This window comes from Protopterus annectens, chromosome 9.part0 (genome assembly GCF_019279795.1).
Source record: "Protopterus annectens isolate FY-2018-M chromosome 9.part0, PAN1.0, whole genome shotgun sequence".
In the NCBI taxonomy this organism is placed as follows: domain Eukaryota; kingdom Metazoa; phylum Chordata; order Ceratodontiformes; family Protopteridae; genus Protopterus; species Protopterus annectens.
Window position 1 is genome coordinate 1,471,161,428 of NC_056743.1, and position 17,547 is coordinate 1,471,178,974.

Below are 17,547 nucleotides of genomic sequence, written 5' to 3' on the forward strand. Positions count from 1 at the left end.
CTAAAGTATTGGTGTCATTCAAAGGGGATCCAGTGTCTGTCAGCCTGGGATGACATGCTTGAAAAGCCACGTTGCTTCGCTAGAGATGGCTTGCACCTGTCACCCTTAGGCTTTCGTATACTGGCCAAGGCTCTTGCCACCCCCATAGTGCCTTTTTTAGGCAAGGCTCAAAGGACAAACCCACCTCCATAGACAACCCAAGGATAAAAAAACTAAGGGTAATGCTACTCAATGCCAGAAGTCTAAACCTCAAGATGCATGCACTTGAGGCTCTCTTCAGTATGGAGAAAATCGATGTCTGTGCAGTAACAGAAACCTGGTTCAAGGCTCCTGAGAGCACCCCAGCACTACCAGGTTATAACTCATACCATGCGTTTCGGCCTCAAAACCCGGACCAAAGCACAAAAGGAGGGGGAGTATCTATATTCATCAAAGATACCTATACCTCCAGGTTAGTGGCACTGCACGAAGCATCGGAAACCATCCATGTGCAACTAACAGTGGGCAAAACTGCCTTTCAGTTTGTAGCCTGCTACAGAACACCCTCCCTATTACAGGAACCCCACTTAGCTTTTCTGAAAACACTGGAGAATATGAAGGTCTCTCCAAACACTATGTTATTGGGTGACTTCAACTACCCAAACATTGACTGGGAAAACTACTCAAGCCCAAACACCTTCGCCCAATGGTTCCTTGAATTTATAAACTCTAACACAGTGCAACAACTGGTCACCACTCCCACAAGAGGGAACAACATATTGGACCTGGTCATCACCAACATGGGGACTCTATGTTCCACACCAGAGGTAAACCCCTCATTGATAAGATCAGACCATAAACAAATCTCCGTGGACATCCATATCCTGTCCCCACCCCCAGCCAAGGAAATCACTGTAAAGAATTTCTCAAAAGCCAACTTTGCACTTCTCAAGACTGAGGTGGAATCCTTCAAAGCCCCCAGGCCTGTGGATAATTCAGCCCAATCCCCAGAATCCTTTACAAATGCATTCTATGAGCACCTGCAGGAATGCATGGATCGTGCTATCCCAAATAAAACCAAGACCCACTCCTCCAAAAACAGGAGACCTGTCTGGTGGACCCTGGCCATAAATTAGCTATACAACAGAAGGAGGAAGCTACTACATGACAGAGTAAAATCCCAAAAAGAGAAGGCATCTCTGATCAGTATTAGCAAGAAACTTCGATCCCTCATAAAATCATCAAAGGCCAGTTTCGAAAGAAAAATTGCCCTAGACACTAAAGATAATCACAAGGCCTTCTTTAGTTATGTCAGGAATATGGGTGAAAACTCCCAGATATGCTCTGAATTGGTGCATAATGGTACTAAATATACCGAACCTACAGACATAGCCAACATCCTGGCAGACAGATTCAGTATTAACTTCTCCCCCCCTTCCCCCCAAAGGAGCAAATGCCTATCCCAGCTGTATGTAACCTCCCTGACATCACAGATGCACAGGTGAAAGCTGCCCTCTCCAAAGCAAAAAACACAGCATCTATGGGACCGGACGCTGTCCCAGGCTGTGTCCTACATGAACTCCAAGAAGAACTGAACCCTCACATTAAGTCACTGTTCAAACTTAGCCTTACTACAGGATATGTACCCAAAGAATGGCGAACAGCTACAGTGGTCCCACTCCACAAAGGTGGCACCACAACGGACCCTGGGAACTATCGCCCCATAAACCTGACTAGTCTGGTCTGTAAAGCTATGGAGCATATTATCATGGAACTCATAAACAAAGACATTGGGAACCTCCAGACACTGGACCCTACCCAATTCGGCTTTGTTAAGGGCAGATCTTGTCTCTTAAACCTAGTTGATTTCTTTGAAACAGTTACCAAAGCCTTAGATGAGGGCAAGGTAGTCCACACAGCCTACCTAGACCTCACAAAAGCCTTCGACACAATACCCCACTCGGGGATCATAAATAAGCTTACCAGCTTAAATATCAACCCCTATGTCACAAGATGGGTTGCAAACTGGCTCAGGGATAGAACCCACATGGTCAGAATTGCAGGTGCCACGTCCGAATCCAAACCAGTTACAAGTGGCATCCCACAAGGCTCAGTTCTGGGACCTCTCTTATTTGGTATATACTTCTCTGAGGTACAGGCTAACACAGGGGGACTATGGCTGACAAAGTTCACAGATGACTGCAAACTGGGAGCCATAATTGACTCTCCAGCTGACACAAGCATCCTCCAAAAGGGTCTCACAGAGATGGATGCTTGGTGCCAGAGCCACGGCCTCAAGCTGAATGCTAAAAAGTGCATAGTCATCCTCTTTGGGAAAAACAAAGTGTCCACAAATTACCACATAGGTGGTAATCCATTAAGTACGGAGGAAGTAATTAGGGATTTGGGGACCCACATAGATAGTAATCTCTCCTTTGACAATCACGTTGCCAAAATGGTTAGAAAGACCTTCTATATAGCCCACCTTATCACGAAAGGGTTCGCATCTAGATCAAGAGAGGTCATTGTTCCCCTCTACTCATCACTCATCAGGCCCATAATTGAATACAATGCCCCTTTTGGGATGTACCTTACCTGACACCTGCAGCAACTGGAGAGACCCCAAAAGTACCTCACCAAGAGGATCATGGGCCACAAACAGATGTCCTATGCAGCTCGACTAAAGAAACTCCAGCTCTACTCAGTTGCTTACCGCCTACTCAGAGGTGATCTATGCCTGACATACAAAGCCATGTCTAACCCAGAATTAATGGACATGCTCCACCTCAAAAAATCCAAATCCCTTAGAGCTACATGCTCCAGGGACTTAAACCTCGGCACAAAAATAAATAGGACATGCTGGAGGGACAGATTCATTTCCCAGAGGCTCCCCTCTCTCTGGAATAGAATCCCATTTCATGTTAGACAAAGCCCCTCGCTGACCCTCTTCAAACAAAATCTAGACGCATGGATGGGAAATCGCAAATTCACCCCTGGGGTCTCTTCTGTGTCCCTGCTTGACAGAGGCACAGTAAACTAATCTTAAAGGGCTGCCTTCTGTGACCTACTATACAGAGGCACAGTAGGCTAATCTAATAGGGAGGTGAAAGCCAAATACACTCTGGCTAGGCTTATAAATGCCCTAGGGCAGATAGCCTAGTATCTACCTATGAACCTATGTCTGGCATGGCTGAGTGGAAAATAGCTTTGGCTATGGTGTGCATGGTCCTGGGTTTGAGCGTTGCAGAGGCTATTTATTTTGTTGCTGGGCAGAACAAGGGCCATTGGATACAGAGTAATTAGGGCACTTTTAAGCAGTTGTAAGCGGGTTTGCATGGGTTTGTATGGAGGTAAGCAATGCTTACTTCCGGTTACAGTTTCTTATACTCAGCTTTTAAATTGCTTAACCTGTGTAGGCATTGCTCAGCCCTGCGAAAATAAGCTTAAACACGCTTACTGCTGCTTAAAAGTTCTTACTCCCACTTACCCCTGAGCTAATTTCCTTAAAAGAAATGAAAAAGGGTTGATAGGAATGTGGTGAAAAAGGGGCACAAATAGGGAATGACAGCAGGGAAAATAGCTACAGATGTGCAGAAAGGGTGTAGGGAAGGTCCATAGCTGCTCATTTCTTCTACAGCAACAGTTGTGCGTATACACTGAATTTGGAGCTAAATTTGGACACTCATAGCCCTGAGAGAAGGGTGAGGACAACAATAATATGTTGTTAAGCCAATTAGACCATATTATGTGTCCAGTGGACACGTGCAAAATGGACAACTATGTATGGGGCAAGATTTTTGTTTGGGAACAGACTGACTTTTTTTTTTAGGTGAGAGTGGGATTTTGGAGAGGGATAGTAGGTTTATTTGGGGAGGTAGGTTGGGTAGGTTAACAAACAAGACAAACAAGATGCATACAGGGGCAGTTTATGACACATGTGAGGGGGAAACACATTGATGGGGAGGGGTGTTGGGAAATCGGAAGCCCATGCGCCCCCTAGTGGAAATAGTGGGACTGAGGTCCCACCCATGGGCAGTCACCACTGCACCTTTACAGCACCACAGGTGTCTGTGCTGGGGGCTGAGTAGGAGAGCCAGGCCGACCATCTAGTCACATCACATGGCCCTCAAGCTGCTGTAGCAGATCTCCAACCTCCCTGCGAGCTCACTATGCACCACAACCCGGACCTGGTAACAGGTGACAGGTTCCTGTCTGCGCCCACTCCCAGGAGGGCGGGGTGAGCCCCATCCCCCTGAGGCAGTTTCACCCATAGGTGGTGCAGGACCAACGGATGAGGAGTTCACAGGTTGGGCCCCAGACATGCTGGTGCCCAGTGCCATGACTAGCTGAGGTGGGACAGGTGGGTCAGCAGGTCCCACATTCCCATACGTGCTATGGTGTTTAAGTTTTATCAACATATGTGGGTTAGTAATAGTTAACACATTCCATGATTAGGTATAACAGCATGCATAGATATTTCCATTAACCCAAGCACCAGATATGGAACAGCTGCATAGCAAACAGAACACATGCACATATGGGCCACAGTGGTAATTACAACAGCATGCAGGTACATTGATGGCACCATGCCACCAATGTGGAAGTATTTCAACATAGCACATGCAAAGAAACAGATTTAAATAATTATCGAACAATAGGACATATGTCCCAACATTAGAGTTAAGTCTGTACATACCAGTTGAGTTGTGTATTTAGTTTATTGCTGCAGATATGGTGGGGGGGAGAAAGATGTCAATTAACAACTAGTATATTCCTGTAGTTCACATTACTTTCCTAGTTAGTGCTGTTATCTGTACCTTACAAGTATTAGTACACTATCCTATTGCCTTAGTTTGGACAGTGCTATGGCTGTCGACAACTATATACATGAAATGGTTTTACCTGCAGTATACACCTCTTACCTGGTATACCTGTGGAGGAATTGTTTGTTAATACTAACTGTTTTTACACATGCTCCCAGATTCCAGGTTAATGTTATGCACATACCTGTCCATCTCTTTTTGCACGCACTCTGGGCATGTCTTGACCACATGCAGGTGAACCGGGACATATTTCGACTATTGCCCTCTTAAACCTTTAGTGAATTGTACAATGACAGGTTTGTTTTCATTGACATTTTCTAAATATTTACAGGCCTGATAGCCAGTTATATGACATTAAATGCTGCCTACATGTCAAGAGATTAGCACACTGATATGTCAGGGGGACAGGGTGACAGCTGGCAGATATGGGCCAATTAACTGGACATTATGGACATTTCTGTACACTTGTGAGGTATGAGTCTGTATACAGCTTACTACCACTCCCAGGATTCGGACCATGGCTGTGTCTGCTAAAAAGAAAACACTGTCCATCACTGTTGTGTGTACTATATAGATACTGCTGTGCATCTCTTATCTGATTTCTGTCTGTAATTCTCCTGTGGTTTTACATTCTGACCTTGTATTACAACACTCTTATACAGGATTTCCTAGAGAGTGATATGATGTAGCACAGTCTGGGTGACAGTGATGAGTAATACCATATTATTCTGAGCAACTGCAATACAAACAATGCCATGCAATACCAAAATAAACAGTACCAGTACAGGATATCTATCTTTTATTTCTAGACACAGTGTTCGTATCTGATAGACCTGTGTGAGCAGTGTTTGTTAGCACTACCTGAATGTTGCCACACAAATTACCAGATTCCACATTAGTATTATGCACATACATCTCACTCTGTTACTGTACACGCTCTGGTCACAGCTTGACAACATAGGGGTGTAGATGGGACATAATTGGCTTATTACTCTCATAACATTTTGGGGAGTTGCTAGAGGGACTTGTTTGTTCTTATAGATGTCCAACAATCAGTTGTATTTCTTGTTTGCTGCCTAAATGTCTGGGATTATCCCACTGATTTCCCAGGGGGGCAGGGTGACAGGCAGCAGATATGGGCCAATTTACTGGACATTCTGGACATATCTGTACAGTTGTGGGGTATGATTCTGTATGCAGCCTACTACCACTCCCAGGATTCGAACCATGGCTGTGTGTACTAAAAATACAACAGTTCACACCTCAGTTGAGTGTGCTATTTGGATTTTGTTGTCTGTCTTTTCACTGTTTTCTGTCTAAGTCTCTCTCACTTGCAGTATATGACCTCTTGGAATTACACCTGTCATATACAGACATTCTTACACATTTTATTTATGTAGCACAGTGTGGGTAACAGTGCTTAATACAACAGTACTATTAAGTGATTGCGAATCTGCATTACCATATGATACCAGAGTAAACACATGCAGTCCAGCAGTTAGACATTTATTGTCAGGCTATTATGCATTTATTTACAAACAAGGGCCTTACAGAAACAGATGCTTGGTGCCAGAGCCATGGGCTCAAGCTCAATGCCAAAAAATGTATAGTTATCCCCTTTGGGAAAAAACATGTACCCATGAATTACCATATAGGTGGCAGTACACTAAACACCAAAAGTGTGATAAGAGACTTAGGACACAGGTGGACAGTGGTCTCACCTTCGATAACCACATCACCACAACAGTCAGGAAAGCCTTCTATGTGGCACACCTCATCACTAAGGGCTTTTCATCCAGAAAAAAGGAGGTCATTGTCCCATTGTACTCATCCCTCATTAGACACATTATAGAATACAACGCCCTGTTTGGTATGTACCTCTCAAGACATCTGCAACAACTGGAAAGGCTGCAGAAATACCTCACTAAAAGAATCACAGGCCTAAAGCAGATGCCCTACGCTGACTGCCTTAAAAAACTCCAGCTATACTCTGTCGCATATTGTCTACTCAGAGGCAATCTCTGCTTAACATTCAAGGCTATGTCAAACCCAGAGCTGTTGGACATGCAACACTTAAAGAAATCCCAATCCCTCAGAGCCACATGCTCCAGGGATATAAACCTTGTCATCACAATAAACAAAATATGCTGGAGGGATAGGTTCCTGACCCAGAGACTCCCCAGACTCTGGAATAGATTGCCCATACATGTCAAGCAGAGTGCTTCTTTGGCCCTCTTCAAAAGGAACCTTGACAATTGGATGGGAGAAAGGAAATTCCCCCCTGGGATCACGTCAGTCGCCCTGCTAGACAGGGGTCTAGGGAAGTAAATAGTGTGGGAAGAAATAGCCAGGGAATTGTTATGGCTAGGCTTGTATAGGCCCTAGGGCTGATAGCCTAGTACCAACCTATGAACCAACCTATATGAGACTCTTCCTGCCATATTCTCTGGTGTATGCAGTACATGCCTTAAACAATACAGGTTTTATACTGGCAAATAACTTACTACTACTTTTAGATTTATTTCCTATGACAGTACATGCAAGAGTATTACTAACCTGCCTCACGTTGCAACTGCTACAATCTACATCTATGGGCCTCCTGGTTCATAGCCTGCTCATTTGCCGCTGTGAAAGACGTAACAGGAATATTTAGCCATACCTCTCCATAATATACATGAGCTGGCAATTATTAAACAGGTAGTGGACTGATACTTACACACGGCTGGGACTTCCCCTGTCCTCCTAGCCTCTTGGATCCACTGATCCCAGAAATCCTCCTTTCGCCAATTCAGGTTGGCATTTTGATGCCTGACCTGCTCACCAGTTTGGGGTATGCCAGTGGCACTGGTGAGGTTACGAGCAACATGGTCCCAGACTTCTGCTTTGTATTGGGAACCCTGGTGCTGACCCTGCAGCAGTCTCATGTCATGGTCTTTCACAAGGAGTCCTGCCATGACTCTGTATTCTTGGATGCCCCAGCACTGCACCCGAAAGTACACACCCTCTCCCATTCCAGACATAGTGCCTACAAGGGAAAGCAGCTATGAGATGTATTGGGTTTAAATAGGGCCAGTTTCCCACACTTTGCCGTGATTGGATGGTGTTGAAAAACCTATGCTATGGCCAAACCTGCTTACCTTAGGTTGGCATTGCTTAAAGGGGTATACCAATGGGCAGATTGAGTTAGCTGGCCTACATATTGCTTACACCTACTAAGCTGGGCTATGCAATGCTTAGCGTTGCTTAATATTTAATTTGCTTTATATTTGCATTGTGGCATTGATTTATTATTCATTACATGTGATATATGTGTTTGGTATCCTTAATTCATGTGTACTTACCCTGTATGGGGTCCTTGTGTTTATTAGGGGGTTTCAACACTTTATTACATTGACACCTCACATCTGGGCTTAATGCAGTACTCCAGTTCACATATTTATGTCCTGAAGTTGGTTATACAATATAAAACTGTATATAGATTCCTTTCACATGTTCAGTTTGTATTTCCTATGGTGAGGATCTGTTTGGTGATACCTCAATCTTATATACTGTTGTGATGGCTTAGTGATTACCTACTGTGACTATAGTGTATAGGATCCTCGGTTCAAAACCCGCAAAGGCTGTTTATTTTGTTTCTGGCCAGAACAGTGGCTGATGCACACAGAGTGCTCAAGGCAGTTTTAAGCAACTGTAAGTGGGTTTGCATGGGTTTGCGCAAAGGTAAGCAATGCTAACCTCCAGTTAAATATGCTTACAGAGAGTAAGCTTCAGTATTGCTTAACCTGTGTGCACATTGCTTACCCTGCACAAATGAGCTTAAACCTGCTTACTACTGCTAAAATATGCTTACTCCCACTTACTACTGCTTAAATATGCTTACTCTTGCTTACCAATGCTTATACCCGCTTACCACAGCACTAATTTAGACAGTAATGTCTAATGGTTCTTGGGAAGGTGGCGGATTTGGAAACTGTATGGATTTATCATTCATTACACATTTTACCTTCCATTTGTATCCCTGATTCCTGTGTACATACACTATATGCTGCACTTGTGATTATCTGTGGACTTTGCAACATTATGACAATGACACCTCACATCTGCATTTAATGCATTACTCCAGTTAACAAATATATGTTATGTCATAGGTTATGCAACAAAATAAATTGATTGTAAAGTGATTTGACATAGAAAATGGATTGTACTGGAGTAGGACTTGAACAAGGAATGACTGTTTGTAAGGTGAATGCGCTGCCCACCATACTATTACTGTACTGCTTCATTTGCATATATCTTGCTTTTTTATCCTCTTGTGCCAGTAACTATAGCTAAGAGATGGGCAAACCTGTGCAACTACGGTTAAATTTAATCTGTTTTATAAAAAAAAAAAACTTCTTTATCTTTACTGTTTTAAATATTGCTGTTGTAAACTTGGGGGGATGTTGCTGGGGGTATGCAAACACCTATGAGCAGTCTCACTCATTCTTATTCATACTCTGCTGTTCTTCATTGCAGGGACATGTATATTCTGAGAGCTCTTCTCTCAGATACCTGCACTCGTACACACTCCGTGTCCATTTAGGAGCTCAGGCAGCACGCCTTCATTAATATGCATGGCGCGCTGCCATCCTGCTCCTAAACGGCCACTTCTGTGCAGGACTAAAGTAGTCCTGCACAAAAGGATAGTGAATCTGGGGAAAAATGACAATATACAAATATTAAATAATCACCATACAAAATAACTGTATAAAAGAAAAGGCTATTAACTATTTATAGATTCATAGGTTCATAGGTTCATACTAGGCTATCTGCCCTAGGGCATTTATAAGCCTGGCCAGAATGTGTTTGGCTTTCATCACCCATTTTAAATTTATTTTGCTATGCCCTTTTTCGAGGTTAGTATACTGTGCCTCTGTCTAACAGTGACACAGAAGTGATACCCGGGGTAAACCTACGATCTCCCATCCACTCATCAAGATTCCTCTTGAAGAGAGTCAATGATGGACTCTGCCTAAGCTGGACTGGGATTTTATTCCAGAGTGAAGGGAGCCTCTGGGTTATGAATCTGTCCCTCCAGCATGTCCTATTTATTTCAGTGCTGAGGTTCAAGTCTCTCGAGCGTAGCTCGATGGGATTTGGATTTTCTGAGGTGCAGCATGTCCATTAATTCCGGGTTGGACATGGCTTTATACGTCAGGCACAGATCGCCTCTGAACAGGTGGTATGCCACTGAGTAGAGCTGGAGTTTCTTTAACCGGGCAGCATATGGCATCTGTTTGAGCCCTTTGATCCTCTTGGTGAGGTACTTTTGGGGTCTTTCCAGTTGCTGCAGGTGTCTGGTAAGGTACATCCCAAAAGGGGCATTGTACTCAATTATGGGCCTGATGAGGGATGAGTAAAGAGGCACGATGACCTCCCCTGATCTAGATGTGAGTCCCTTCATGATTAGGTGGGCTATATAAAATGTTTTTCTAACCACTTTGGCTACGTGGTTGTCAAATGAGAGATTACTATCAACTTGGGTTCCCAGGTCCCTAATTACTTCTTCTGTACTTAATGGATTACCACCTATGTGGTAATTTGTGGGCACTTTGTTTTTGCCAAAGGGGATGACTATACACTTTTTGGCATTTAGCTTGAGGCCATGGCTCTGGCACCAGTTGTCTGTTTCTATGAGGCCCTTTTGGAGGATGCTTGTGTTGGCTGGAGAGTCGATTATGGCGCCCAGTTTGCAGTCATCTGCGAACTTGGTCAGCCACAGTCCTTCCGTGTTGGCCTGTACCTCTGAGAAATATCTACCGAACAAGAGAGGTCCCAGGACTGAGCCTTGTGGGACACCACTTGTAACTGGTTTGGAGTCTGACATGGCTCCAGCAATTCTAACCCTGTGGGTTCTGTCCTTGAACCAGTTTGCAATCCATCTAGTGACATAGGGGTTTATATTTAAGCTGGTGAGCTTATCTATAATGCCTGAGTGGAGTATTGTATCGAAGGCTTTTGTGAGGTCCAGGTAGGCTGTGTGGACCACCTTCCCCGCGTCAATGGCCTTGGTGACTGTTTCAAATAAATCAACCAGGTTTAAGAGGCAGGATCTGCCCTTAACAAAGCCGAACTGGGTAGGATCCAGTGTCGGTAGGTCCCCAATATCTTTATTTATGAGGTCCATGATGATCCTTTCCATAGCTTTGCAGACCAAGCTAGTCAGGCTTATGGGGCGATAGTTTCCAGGATCCGTTGAGGCACCACCTTTATGGAGAGGGACCACTGTTGCTGTACGCCACTCTTTGGGCACATATCCTGTAGTAAGGCTGAGATTGAACAGTAGTTTTATGTTTGGGTTTAGCTCTTCTTGGAGTTCATGTAGGACGCCGCCCGGGACACCGTCTGGTCCCATTGATGCTGTGTTTTTTGCTTTGGAGAGGCGGCTCTTACCTGAGCATCTGAGATGACAGGGGGGGCAGCACTCTGCTGGGATAGATATTTGCCCTTTTGGTGGGGAGGAGGGGAGAAGTTTGCGCTGAACCTGTCAGCTAGGATGTTGGCAATGTCTGTGGGTTCAGTGTATTTTTGCCATTTTGGACTAATTCTGAGCATATCTGGGAATTACCACCCAGGTTCCTAACATAACTAAAGAAAGCCTTGTGATTATCCTTAGTGTCCTGTGCAATTTTTCTCTCGAAGCTGGCCTTAGACAATTTTATGAGTGCCCGTAGTTTTTTGCTAATACTGATCAGTGATGCCTTCCCTTTTTGGGATTTTGCTCTATCATTTAGTAGCTTCCTCCTTCTATTGTATAGTTTGTTTATTGCTGGGGTCCACCAGACAGGACGTCTGCCTTTGGAGGATTGGGTCTTGGTTTTATTTGGGATCGCATGATCCATGCATTCCTGAAGGTGTTCATAGAATGCGTTTATAAAGGATTCTGCGGTCTGGGCCATATTTTCCACTGGCACGGGGGCTTTGAAGGATTCCACCTCAGTTTTGAGGAGTGTGAAATTTGCTTTAGAGAAGTTTTTCACTGTGGTTTTCTGGGAAGGGGGTGGGGTCGGGATGTGAATATCCAGTGAGATTAGTTTATGGTCTGATCTTACCAGTGAGGGATACACTTCTGGTCTGGAGCATAGAGTCCCCATGTTGGTGATGATCAGGTCCAGTATGTTTTGTCCTCTTGTGGGAGTGGTAACAAGTTGTTCCATAGCATTTGAGTTTATAAATTCTAGGAACCTTTGGGCTAGGGTGTTGGAGCTAGAGTAATGCTCCCAGTCTATGTTTGGGTAGTTGAAGTCGCCCAATATAATGGTGTTTGGAGAGACCTTCATATTTTTCAGTGTTCTCAGGAAGGCCGAGTGGGGTTCCTGGGTTTGGGAGGGTGGTCTGTAGCAGGCTATAAACTGGAAGGCAGTTTTACCCACTGTTAGTTGCACATGGATAGTCTCTGATGCTTCGTGCTTTGCCACCAACCTGGAGGTGTGGGTATCTTTGATGAATATCGATACTCCCCCTCCTTTTGTGGTTCGGTCCAAGTTTTGGGGCCGAAAAGCATGGTATGAGGTATAACCTGGTAGTGCTGGGGTGCTCTCGGGAGCCCTGAACCAGGTTTCTGTTACTGCACAGATATCGATGTTCTCCATGCTAAGGAGAGTTTCGAGTGCGTGCATCTTGAGGTTTAGACTTTTGGCATTGAGTCGCATTACTCTTAGTTTCTTATCCCTTGTGATACCTATGGAGGTGAGTTTGTCTTTTGAGCCTTGCCTAAAAAAGGCACTATGGGGTAGCAAGAGCCTTTGCCAATATCTGAAAGCCCAGGGGTGACAGGTGCAAGCCATCCCTAGCGAAGCATCATGGCTTGTCGAGCATATCATCCCAAGCTGACAGGCATTGGATCCCCTTTGAATTACACCAGTACTTAAGCCAATTGTTGAAATTGATCATCTTGTCTTCATATTGTGGCATCATTCTTGGTGAGGGTAAGATGCTACTCAAGGTCAGTGTCATACCGGCCTGGGCTACATGCTCAGAGAGCTCCTTTATGTCTCTTTTCATGTAGTCCAGGGAGGTACGTCTCAGGTCATCCACACCAGCATGGACAATGACTGAGTCATATTTGTACTTGCCTTGGAGTGACCTGAGTGCTTGTGTTATGTGGCGGATCCTGGCGCCCGACAGGCTGCTCACCGTGACCCTCTCCTTGTTCAGCCTGGTGAGCGGGACGTCAGTGTGCCTGACGATAGAGTCACCTATTACAAGTGTATCAGGTGTGTTGTTTAGTCTTAAGGGCTGTGACTGTTCGGCACACTGGCTTTGTGAGATATGTGTTGCACGTGTTTTGTTTTGGGGTAGCGGTTGCTTGGGTGTCTGCTTTGGAGGTCTCTGCTGCTTAGGCAGATCTTTATTTAGAGCCTCCGAGTATGTTTTTGTGTGATTATGTGTTTGGTTTGCTGTCGTGGGGTTTGCATTGCATGGATAGTAAGCAACCCATTTTCAGTGGAGACCCAAGGGGAAAGAGCTCCAGCAAACATAAGCAAAGATAAACATACAGGACAAAAACTATTAAAAATAACACTGCAAATACAAAATTAATTATAAAGAGAAAAACAAAAGAAAAAAATTATGAACAATAAGGGTTGCACTAACAGCAGTGGTCTAAAAATTTACTACATATGAGAGTAAAAACAAAAAGATAATTATTGTTCAAAAGATGGACAATGTATAGACATTGATAAGAAGTGGGAGGAAAAAAGATAAATAGTGTGGATAATGGGAAGGGCGAGAGAAAGAAGGGGGCTATAGTAGGGCTATAGTAGTAGAAGTGAGGATTTAGGAGGTTAGTTTAAGCAGAAGTTTCTAACAGAGAAAGAAAGGCGATGCAACAGGTTATACAGTAGGACAGACTAAGACTACATGTGGCCAAGGCAACGACATAATTTCAAGTTTAGTAGGTGGGATTTAAGCTCCTTTTTAAAACAGGGAAAGGAAAGGTTGGATCTAATATGGAGAGGGAGTTTGTTCCAATTTAGTGAGACAGAGTGTTTGTAAAGTAGTTTGCCAATATTCCTTTTGGGTTTATAAACTGAGAGAAGATGCTGATCAGCACTCCGGGGAAGCCAGGGGGGTAGAAAGTAACATGGGAGGTGAGAGTAGGGCAGGCAGAGGGGTTTCTGAGTATGGAAAAGGTAGTGTGGAGTTGCAATTGTAGGAGAATGTGCGGAAATTCCAGCCATTGACGTTTGTTTAGTGAGAGGCAGTGATGTGAAGATAGTGGTTGGTTTAGAATAAATCTGGCAATTTTGCTGTATGTTTGTTCCAGTTTTTGTATTGAGGTAGTTTGGATATTGGTAAGGATAGGGGAAGCATATATGACACTACATAAGGTAAGATTTGTAAAGATAAAGGGCATTGATGGTGGAACCAAGGATATTTCAGGTACCATTGTGTCTTAGTCATGTGAAGTCTTGACAGGAGTGTCATGAGAATCATAGATGCCATGAAACCCAAAATTCTGAGGTATTCCCTACTCCCATTATGACCAAAGTCTGAGTGAAAAACCTTAGAAATAGATCTAAATAAAGATCTATTTTTTTCCTTGAACTGATGTGTCTAGGTGACATCCTAAGAACACATTCCTGTGCAAAGGAGTCAAGAACGTCTTTCCAATGTTCTCTTGGAATCCCAGCATGTGCAAGAGATCTCTCACCCAAGAGAAAGATTCCTGATGCTTTGAAAAAGACTCTGCAGAGATACATAAGTCATCTAAATATGGAAAAATGTATATACCCTGTAGCATTCAATGAGCTATAACTGGAGCCAGGCACTTTGTGAACACACTTGGTGCAGTAGATAGTCCAGAAGGTAAGGCAGATAACTGATAATGTGATCCCGATGCACAAAACCTTAAGAAACATCTTAAGTCTGGATGAATAGGAATGTGATGATGAGCATCTTTTATGTCTAGTGTTACCAGGAAACTGGAAAGAGGAAGAAGGGGTAACAGGTTGTGAAGTGACAGCATTTTTAATTTGGGCACTATCACAAACAGGTTTAGGAAAGAAAGATCCAGAACTGGTCTCCAAGTATTTTCTTTCTTTGGCAATAGGAATATCCTTGAATAGAAACTGTTCCCACCCTGGAAAGAGGAACTGATTCTATCATTCCTTGGGACAGCATGTAATGAAGAACAGGTGGAAACAAAGAGTCTGACCTGTAGAATAAGGAATGACTCCATGGAAAGGAGGAATTTCCTTCCACTGCCATCTGTACCCTTGAATGATTTTCAGAATCCATTTGTCTGTAGCAAACTTTCTGGAAAAAAGGGGGATCAGGGTAGGAGGGAGTGACAGGGTCTCTTGAACCATCATTCAGACTTGCTGGATCGTCCTTGGTTTTGGGACGTTCAAGACTTCTTTTTCAGACCTCTTTGCCATTTCTTCTTAAATGTCTGTTTACCTAAATTTTGTTGAGAATGTTTATTCTGTTTTTTTGACAGAAATGAATGAGGAGATAGAAAATCCCTTCGACAATTTGGAAAAGTTGGGCTGAAAAATTGTAGACATTCCCTGGATTAGCTTGCTCCTTTCATCACACTATTTAATCACCTCTGCAGCACGAGGTCCAAACACTAAATCTATATCTAGGGAAACATTTGAAATCTCATTTTAACATAATCTGAGATGTCCTGTGAATGCAGTAATGCAAACCTTCTCAAAACAACACCAGTGACCATAGCCATGGAAGAAGTATCAACATAGTTATACACACACTCTGCAAACAATGAGTAGTGACCGGTGCAACAGGAGAAACTAAGTTATTTAAAGTAGATTTTTTCTCACAAGAAGAAACTGCAGATACAACATTCCTAATACTTTCACAATTTGTTAGAACAAACTTTAACATATCAGCCTGGCAATGCAAAATGCTGAAAATCAAAGCTGTAGAAGTATACACTTTTTCCCTATATCTATCAATACTTTTTCCCATCCTTAGCAGAAAGGGTAGGATTGGAATTAAATAAGTGCTTAGCAGCAGTGGGATCAACTAAAGCTATAGCTGCTGGGTCAGGTTTGGGAATACTATATAAAAATAAAAAAGAATGAGGAACTTTATACATCCTACCTGCCTTTTTAGGGCAGCTGGCTGACTATCAAGAAAACTGCAGGCATTAAGACATACATCCTCTAAAGTAAGCAGAACAGGAGGAATGGGTGTATGTCCTGGAAAATCTTTCTGTAACAAATCTTAGTATTTTCTGAGTGACCTCGGTGTTCTCTGACTGAAATCACTGGCACATTCTATAAATAGTCTCAGAGAAAGAGAAATCTCCACAGAGAAAATCAAAACTGAGCTTTCTTCAGAATCTGAGGAGAAAACCCTGTATTTGCCCTTTTATCTTCCTGTTCAGATTCAGTCTTGACTCTCTCCAGGAAAAAAGCTATCCCTCTTTCTTTTACCAGAAACTACTTTACAAGAAGTATCAATACCCTGAATTAAACCCTGAGCCAGACCCAGTAAACTACTTCTATCCAAAGAAATTTCAGGAGTATTAAATGTATGCTTAGTTTTCTGTTTCTTTTTAACAGGAAAAATGGAGTCAACCATGTTACTAATGGCAGCAGCTGCTTTCCAGGGATGGGCACACACATCTCCCTGTTCCCTTTCCAAAGACCAAATTCAAATATCTGATGCAGTGCAAATAGCAGAAGACCAGGAACCAATGCACCAAACAAGCCTTTATACGAACTCTGTTTATTGCAGTAAAAAAGTGTTTTTACTGTAATAAATGGAGTTTGTATACAGGCTTGTTTGGTGCATTTTCCATTTGGTTCCCTTTCCAAAGACCACCAAGAGTGGCTCTCCCTTGCCCACTGAGGAGACCCCAACAGCCACAGAGAACATGGCTGATCACTAGTTCATAGTGGTTGTAGGTGTTACACCAGAGGGATCTGGGGTTGTGTAGTCTGAGGTACAGCAAATGGCCACAGCAGAGTCACCCACCTACAGCTCAAGCAATTTGCTAGCCTGCTGTGATAGCAAAGGTTATTTGCTTAATTTTTCTTTTTGTGGCTGGAAGGAGAACCAATAATGGGAGTGGTAGTCTGTTACATGGTCAACCCAAAAATGGTGCCTCTTTCCCAGAGAAGACAAGCAACATTTGCTGATAAACACGACCAGTCCACAAAAGTTACTTCTTTGATCATAAAAAAAACAGTCAAAAGCAGTTTAAAACACTATGCCAGCTCCATAAAAAGGAAAATAAACACAATTTTGCAGCAGAAAATATGTTTTTAGTTACTTTGTACTACTTGTAAACTGACAGAGAAAACAAGTCCTCTGTTTAAGTCTTTACAGTCACAAGACAGTCGATTAAAACACAACACTTAGCCTTAATTTAAAGTAATAAAACATCAACAAAATTTAAAAAAAAAATGAAAGGCTTTCTATTCCCCAGAGGGAACGTATCAGCCCAGCAAAGGAAAGCAAAGGCCGACCATCAATCCTCAAAAGCCTCAGAAGAATATATGCTTCAGCAGCAGTAAAGATCTGAAGGGCTTCACACTCAAACTTGTATTTTAGTCAGCTCAGCTTAAGCTCCTTGACAGTTTGAGCATATGGAAAGTACCCAGAAGCTTTGGAACCTGGCCGGCTGTTATATCCTTGGCAGGATATAACAAATATAGCTAGGACTACTGCAGCAATGATCAATATGATGAGCATCAAAATATTTCAGTGTGACCATATAGTTTCATAGTTT